The sequence below is a fragment of the Limulus polyphemus genome, unplaced genomic scaffold (genome assembly GCF_000517525.1).
Source record: "Limulus polyphemus unplaced genomic scaffold, Limulus_polyphemus-2.1.2 Scaffold314, whole genome shotgun sequence".
Taxonomy (NCBI): Eukaryota; Metazoa; Arthropoda; class Merostomata; order Xiphosura; family Limulidae; genus Limulus; species Limulus polyphemus.
The window spans coordinates 547,293-555,975 of NW_013665924.1; the positions used below are offsets into that span (position 1 = coordinate 547,293).

Genomic DNA, 8,683 nt, shown 5'->3' on the forward strand with positions numbered 1-8,683 from the left:
AAACACAACAATAAGGCTAAATTATACCTAAATAAACACAACAATAAGGCTAAATTATACCTAAATAAACACAACAATAAGGCTAAAGAAGTTATAATTCGCCAATAAAAGACTAACGTTAATAATTTACCTGGAAGTTTTATTTTTTATGCATCGTTGTGATCAGTCAAATATGAAGATCTAAAGATGATTGCTATGATATACATTAGAATAGGCAATATTTATCATCCACAAAGAAAGAAATAAGCCATTTGGAGCTACAATAATTTTATCTTCTTGGTTCACCATCCTCGCTATCTCTGCCGGTCGAATTACTAATACACGCCATTTTGATTTCTAACGTGCTTTTTTTTTGTTCTCCCTCTGCCGGTAGAAATATTTTTCTTCTAGTAAAAGTTAAATAAGAAAAAAACAAAAACCACAAAAAAATAGCCTCAGTATCCTATTATAATATTGTTACGTCTCCGTTAGTTAGTTAATTTTCCGTAAATTCGTTCCGATGAAACTTTAGCGACACAAGTTCTTTCTTAAATAAAACGGTTTATTCTTTCCGAATACAACTTTACGATACACTTAATTTCAACAGTCGCTCTATAACAAACATTATAATTCACGTCTCACGTGGCCAACAATATTTTGTCCGCGTACATTCAATTACTCATTACCTCTGTTCGTCACGTTGTGAGCGTCTTATATATACCAGGCTACCCCCAATCTAGTAATCTCCCGACAATTCACAAAGGTTCGAGAAGGAGTGGCGTGATACTAGGAACGTGACCTCGCTGACGCAACAATATTAATGGCTGAATAGAATGCTAATGGCCGAGAGAGTGTGGATGTCCTGATATAGCTTATCCCTACTTTAGGCGTTTTGCAATTCTGTTGTATTAATATCTCTATTTGTATATAAATGTTTTAATGTTTTTATATGCGGAGGTAAAAACAAAAAGTACCATGCTCAAATTTTTTGTTATTATAATCCGTGGTAGTAAATCATCGATTCATTTCTATATGCATGTTTTTTGTTTTAAAATAAGCTAAATAAAAGGTTTCGAGAAAGTGCTAGACAGATAAAGTAAGTCGTTTATCTGTATGTATCCTTTGTTTCAAGAGAAGATGGTGTTAAGTTTACAGATCTTTTAGTACTTCTCTGAAAGTTTCTTAGGTATTACAAACATATTAAAAAAATACTTTATTACTCTATCAGAGACTCGTAATATATATATATATCTTCTTAGAATTGTAAACAACACTGTATGGCTAAAAAATCCCAGTACGTGAGTGAACGTCACAAAAACTTTTTTCTTCTTGTTACCTTGAAATTTGCTAATGTGTCTTCAAAACAATTTATCGGTTTTTCATGACAAAATACAAGCGAATGAGTCATATTTCTTCATAATATATTTAAGTAGGAAAGAGTTTAGTGATTTACCAGTTTTTGTGTTGTTTTTTGTTTTTGTAAACAAGTACTAATGGACATTGGTTATTTGTCAAGACCAGTAGTGATCGTAATACTTTTTTGGTGACGAGCAATATGAATAATAGACGAGTCTGTTTCTTCGCCAAGAGTACTAACGAATGATTTATTTATTTATTGTCATGGACGTTAATGGAAATGTCATTTTTTTCCCATGAAGAGTATCGTTGAAAACGTCAATTTGTTTTCGTTAAGATTATCATAAAAAAGTCATGCAGAGAATCAGTGGAAGTGTCAGTTTCTTTATCAAAAATCTCAGTCAACGAATCTATTTTTTCGTCAAGAGCACTAACGAATGCTATCGGTTGTGTAAGTTTTATCCCCCGGTGGGACAGCGGTAAGTTTACGGACTTACAACGCTAAATTCCGGGGTTTGATTCCTTGCGATGGACACAGCTGTTAGCCCAGTATGGCTTTGCTCTAAAAAACAAACATAACAAGTATCCTTTCTTTATAAATATTTTAAAGTAATGTTAATAGACGTGAGCATTCATGGCAAATGGCAAGAAACTAGCCAATCTAAGTCATGTGCATATAGAAAGTTTGTTTGTTTGTTTTGAATTTCGCGCAAAACTGCACGAGGGCTATCTGCGCTAGCCGTCCCTAATTTAGCAGTGTAAGACTAGAGGGAAGGCAGCTAGTTATCACCACCGCCAACTCTTGGGCTACTCTTTTACCAACGAATAGTGGGATTGACCGTCACATTATAACGCCCCCACGGCTGAAAGGGCGAGCATGTTTGGTGTGACGGGGATTCGAAAAAAAAAAAAGAAGAAAACTTACATTACTCTGGAGTAGCAGTAATATTATTCCAGTTTCTACGCAAAAAGGGTTCAAATAATACCAACTCATAATACCCCGATTTTGTTATGCATTGATGTACAACAAATGTCTCACCAAATATATTCTTTGTTCGATATTGTAAAACTTCTGCACCTGGTGAACAGTTCCACGTGTATTTATCACATTACATTGGTTTTAACACTCATCGAGATCATTTTCACAAAATACCTTATCAATGCTGTCGTATCAGCTTAAACTAATGTGGGTTTCTCAGTCTAGCGTAAGGTGGCCTTATTAAATTCTTATGTTTATTGTGCATGTTAATTGGGAGAGGACTATCTTCATCATGTATGCAGTAGCGATCTAATTCACACATTAGGTCATTTTTATGCCAAATTTTCGCGAAATAATTTAGCGGATTATGTAGAAGTCTATCGGAGATAGTTTGTATATTTGCACAATACCAAATAGCTGTTGATGTTGATGTATTTTGCAATGAAGTAAAACATTATACAATTCTTAATTTCGTTAGAAAATTCAAGTCCTAATATTCATTCTACAAACTAATGTGTGTATATATATATACACACACATTCGTGGATCTCGATATAGGTGCACACCTGTATTAAAAATACACCTGAATAAGATTTACTTTTAAAAGTAGGACGGGAGTGGTCTTGTGATTAGCGTGTCTGGCTGCGGATCGAAAAATCCGAGTTTCGAGACGGATGCTGCTGAAAACGTTCTGAACTTTCAGCTGTGGGCGCATTATAAAAGCGTTCTTCCCCTCTGGTCACTGGTTAGAAATTAGGGGCGGTTGTATCTTAAAGGTATTTAACCTGGTCACGTGCGCTTTACGTGTCGTCCAACTTTCATAGTTTTGCTTCGTGTTGAGCAAGTTTCACATAAATAGTGGGTTATTTCCTTTGTAATTGTAAGATAACATTTCTATACAATTATAACCAAAATTAGTTTCAGATGGAATACAACAAAAGGCAATATTAAACACCTGAATCAGTCTTATCTTTCAGGTAAGTGATGCCGCAAAGTTCTTGTGATGATTTATCACTTTGTTTTACAAAATATCTTGAATCAAGTGGTATATTTAGAAATGTATTGGTAGAGTCGTCCCTAGACACTGGCACACGGAGTCCGTGCCCCGAATCCACAGTTGACATATTGAAAAATCAGAATAAAAACCGTGATCGATATCATACTGAAACACCGAAAATTCCCGCGAGTTCTGAAGGGTCCTACGGGCCCGAGTCTCGAATCTTTTAAGCATATAGCGACGCCTTTGAACCGTCTTGGTTAATGTTTTACCAGTTTCTGTTTGTTACGTGTGAATCTTCAAGGCGTATAATCTATGTGTCAAATTGAATATATATAGTTAAACTTTGAACAGTTTTTCATCTGGAAATGATAAATATATATAATTAATTGTTTTCTTAAAAAATCATTTTCTTCTTATTATTATTAACAGTTCTTGTCCATCTGTAAATGGTATATGTTGCAGTGAGTATTTATTGCTGGTTTATGGACATTCTCCATTTAGAGCTATTTTCGAAGGTTGTTGTTTGTTATTAAACACAAAGCTACACAAAGGGCTATCTGTGCTCTGCCCACCACGGGTATCGAAACCCGGTTTCTAGTAGTAGAAGTCTGCAGACATACCACTGTGCCACTGGAGGGCATTTTAGACATAAACATTTGTTTATGATAATTTTTTATTGTCATTCATGTGCACCTGTAAAGTTTCAGTGAATCTTTTTTGCTGGTTTATGGACTTTCATTTGCTGGTTTATGGACTTTCTCCGTTTAGAATCATTTTATTGGAAAGTTTTCCTTGTTGTTAAGATCAGAGCTGCACAGTAGGCTGTCCACTACGTCCACCAGTGGGACAGCGCTAAGTTTATTGACTTACAACGCTGAAATTCGAGGTTTGATTCCCCTCGATGGACACAGCAGATAGTCCATTGTGGCTTTGTCTCAAGCTCTCCACTGAGCCACCGTGTGACAAGACGAAAGAGACTATAGGTGTTAACATTAGCGTAGGTGAAAACGTTGTGTTCTTTCCTGTAAGGGTTACGCCTATCCGCATCCATATACATAATAATTCAAAAACGCCTGTTGACACTGTATTTCAAAAATATTGTCTTCAACAGAAATTAAATGTATTTTTATAAGAAGGAAACTGAAGTATACGTGCAAGTTCTGCAGGTCAACAGAACTATTTTCTTTTACACCCAGAGTTTCTAGAAGTTTTATTTGTTTGTTTCATATTAAGCACAAAGCTACTCATTGGGCTATCTCTGCTTTCTAGCGTTGTAAGTCCACAGACATTCCGCTGTGCCGCTGGGGGGCATTTCTAGAGGTATTTGTCAATATAAAAACGAATTATCCTAAATATGTGATGGATAGATAGACAGTTTGTTGAATATTTCTTAAGGTTTGGATCTAAGCCTGATGTAATGTCTAGTTTAATCCTTTTTTTCTGTTTTAGGCCATTTAATAGTTTTTTTATGGATACGTTTATTTGAATACTTACCCAAGAAAGTATGCATGAAGCATATCCTTCTAGTATTATTGAAAGAGAGTGGAACAGAGAGTTTTAGCAGCTAAAAATCTTAGATTTACATTTTCTTTTGAGTGAAAATAACTTAACTTATCATCATTCTCATGCACTTTGAGCGTCACATGTGATGTTCATATGAATATATCTTTTAATCTCATACGTTGAATCAAAACAACCAGTTTCTGTTGCCACGTTCACGAGCATCAGCTGCATATCAACTAAATGTACCTGTTTATTACATATGATACTCAGGTGTTTTAACACATGTGATGCACAATACAGGGATAGGGTTAATAGGAACTGTTTAGGGAAAGAATGATACTATAATTAAACTTGTTATCTTCTTCACTATAGGAAGAAAATTTTAAATATCCATAAGACAAAAACATGTTTTGGCTAAATAGTATTAATCAAACAGATCAGAACGTGAACGTTACAAGCTAGGCAGAATAGTGATTGGTATACCTTTATTTGGTGGTGGTGTAGGTAAAAATAATAGTAGTTTTTTTGTATCTTCATTTACTATATTATCGGTTTTAATGATAAACTAGTTAAACATGGTCCTCTTGAAAAATATTACCATCGTTTAGTCTGGTTGTACAGAGTTAGTCACGTTTAACTTTCTATACAATACTAGTCCTCAGGCATGGTCAGGTGGTTAGGGCGCTCGACTCGCAATCGGTGGGTCGCGGGTTCGAATCCCTTTCAGCCGTGGGGGGCGTTATAATGAAACGATCAATCCTACTATTCGTTGGCCCAAGAGTTGGCGGTGGTTGGTGATGACTAGCTGCCTTCCCTCTAGTTTCACACTGCTAAATTAGATACGGCTAGCGCAGATAGCCCTCGTGTAGCTTTGCGTGAAATTCAAAACAAACTTTGAGATGTGGAATGACGTCTTCTCCGTAAAACACAAGGAATTCAATAAGCTCCAAAGGTGTCTTTGGTTGGAGGTCTTTCCGAGTACGAAGGATGGAAGTTGATGATACTTTGTTAAACGAGGAAGGATGAATAGAACAATAAAACTAACGAAAATCAGAAAACTTATCTGAAACATGTTCATGTAAAGGTCAACAGATGTACTTGTTGGTTTAATTGATGTTCATGTAAAGGTCAACAGATGTACCTGTTGGTTTAATTGATGTTCATGTAAAGGTCAACAGATGTACCTGTTGGTTTAATTGATGTTCATGTAAAGATCAACAGATGTACCTGTTGGTTTTATTCGTGTTCTTGTAAAGGTAAACAGATCTAACTGTTGGTTTAATTCGTGTTCATGTAAAGATCAACAGATCTAACTGTTGGTTCAATGCACGTTCTTGTAAAAGTGAACTAATAAAGCTTCTCGTATTTAAACTGAACCTCTCATCTGAGATAAAGAACTCTTTCAGAACAAGACAACTATTCCACTGTCTGTGGTTTGTGTTACATTCAACGCTTTCTTAGACTTAACAGTAACACTAGGCTAATCGTGCGGATAAATAATACATATGTACTTTAATAGAGGTAATAACACATCTTTAAAGTAGCTTCCTACACCAGGTAAATGGACACATCTTGCACGAATTCTATTTTCTTAATGTTTGAAAATATTTAATATTACTGTAGAGTTTCATACCTAACGTAGGTAATGCTATGTGGGGGCTCAGCGGTAAGTCTGACGGCTTGTAATGAATAAAATTGGGATTGGATACCTCTAGTGAGCACAACATAGATAGCCCACTGTTTAGTTTTGTGCTTAACAACAAACAAAAACTTAAATAACACACACACACACTTACATTCTCCCCGAGATCGTTACGACTGCAACAATAGTGCTTACGTAACTACTCTACGTATGCTTACAACAATTAATTAGTTCACCTATTTAATAGTTAATATTTAATAGTTAACGGCACCTTTAATACGTTTAGATTATTCCCTTGTTTCTGGTAAGCTACTCATTACACCTTGCACACGTACCATTGTTGTTGTGTTAAGACTCGCTTTATTTTTTTTATCTGTTTATTTTTGTTCTAAGTGTAAATCTAAACAGTGGACTATTCACACTGTGTCCACTGGAGGGATCGAGCCCGAATTTAGAGTTATAGACCTTTAATATTTTGTCTTCAAACAGAAGACGTTTCCCGTTTGTTTCTTCGTTGTTGTTGTATTATACCAATTACCCTAGTCATGCAAGCTATTTTCTCAACCTTGCTAGTATCCTTACTACATGAGATACGCCACTGTCATTCTTTGTGTGATTATTTATTTTATTATTATTATTATTAATTAACTATTATTATTGATAGTCATGTTTTTTTATTGTTGGTGCTTAATCACCAAGCTTCTACACTGTGGGCTAACTGTGTTGTGCCCAATAGCCATTTCGAGCCACCACACCGACGTTTATGCGCATCTTCAATATTCTACTTTCCTTTTAAAGAAAATACAAACACTAAGATTCGCAAACACGATTACAAACACGTTACCTGTATTTTGCAGGTACAAGAAAAGTACAATTCTCCAGCTAAGGGTGTGTAGAAAGACCCTCTTTGTTTAAACAGTTTTGAATAAAGTGATTTACAACGCCTATTGGAAAGGCGTTTTTAATAAAATTTTCATAATATTCTCTATTTTTTGTGAAAAAAGATCGTACTTAAGTTGTATTCGCGATAAACCAACATTAATAGTACACTTTTTTAAAAAATCTCACAACAATTTAAGTTTTGTTTTTCAAACAACCCCGGACAAAAGTTAGTCTTAGGTGCCATTGATTAGCTGCTTTCCCTCTACTTGTTTGTTGTTTATAGAGTTATAAGTTTTTACACTTGCTGCTGTTAACCCTTGTGTAGTTTGTCTGAACAAACAAACAAGTAATCTGACAAGGATAACTCAGATTTTCTGATGAGGTCAATAGAATTACCTGTTGGGCTGATACATGTTCTTGTAAAGATCATCAGAACTACCTGTTGGGCTAATTCATGTTCTTGTAAAAGTCAACAGATCTATCTATTGGTTCAACAAATGTTCTTTCAAAGGTAAACAGACATAACTATTGGGCTAATTGTAGTCTTCATTTCTCCAGGTCTAGATATCATTTCTTCAGTTCCTCGTCCGTCACCCTCCAGATAACGTTCCTAGTCTTTCCTTCTCCTGGTCTAGATATGATTTGTTCATCCCCTCATCTGTCACCTTCCAGGTTACCTCCTTAGTCTTTCCTTCTCCTGATCTAGATATCATTTTTTCAGTTGTTCACTTTTCACCCTCCAGTTTCATCTTTTTGGTCAGACAATCCTGTACTCAAAAAAAAAAGCAGAAACTGAAATTCTCGAAATGAGGGATAAGAAAAATAGCTCGTGTTATAAGCAGATTTTCTTTATATCTAATTTTTTGACCCTCCAAAACCTCTGATTAATTACATTTATTACATTAATTACATTTACAACACAGAAAAGTTGCAGGTCTTTTTGTACTAAAGATTTTACGTGATTGTCTATTGAAAAATCTTGAGTGTCGCGAAATTAAATACGTTTCTTAGTTAAACTTAACATAAGTACTCAATAAAGTTACCGGTTGATTCAAGAGCTCTACCTGTATGTTCTTGTAAAGGTCAACAAATTTACCTTTTGATTCAACAAATGTTCTTGTAAAGGTCAACAGATCTATCTGTTTGGCTAATTGATATTCTAGTAAAGGTCAACAAACCTATCTGTTGGGCTGATACATATTATTGTAAAACCCTTCAGGTTACGTCCCTACACCATCTTCAACTTCTTAAAGAACCATGGTAGCTTGTAATTCTAATCAACTTATAAGACACCATCTTCAACTTCTTAAAGAACCATGGTAGCTTGTAAATTCTAATCAAC

The 8,683-nt window shown here is 35.1% G+C and overlaps 1 long non-coding RNA gene across 1 annotated transcript in view; it reads right to left on the reverse strand.

The window, feature by feature from the left end:
• LOC111085293 overlaps positions 1–327 on the reverse strand; it is a 4,112-nt gene extending 3,785 nt beyond the window's left edge. Inside the window, exon 1 of the long non-coding RNA XR_002610121.1 lies at positions 131–327. This is a non-coding gene — a long non-coding RNA (uncharacterized LOC111085293). The remainder of the gene's footprint in view (positions 1–130) is intronic.
• Between the last annotated feature and the right edge of the window lie 8,356 nt (positions 328–8,683).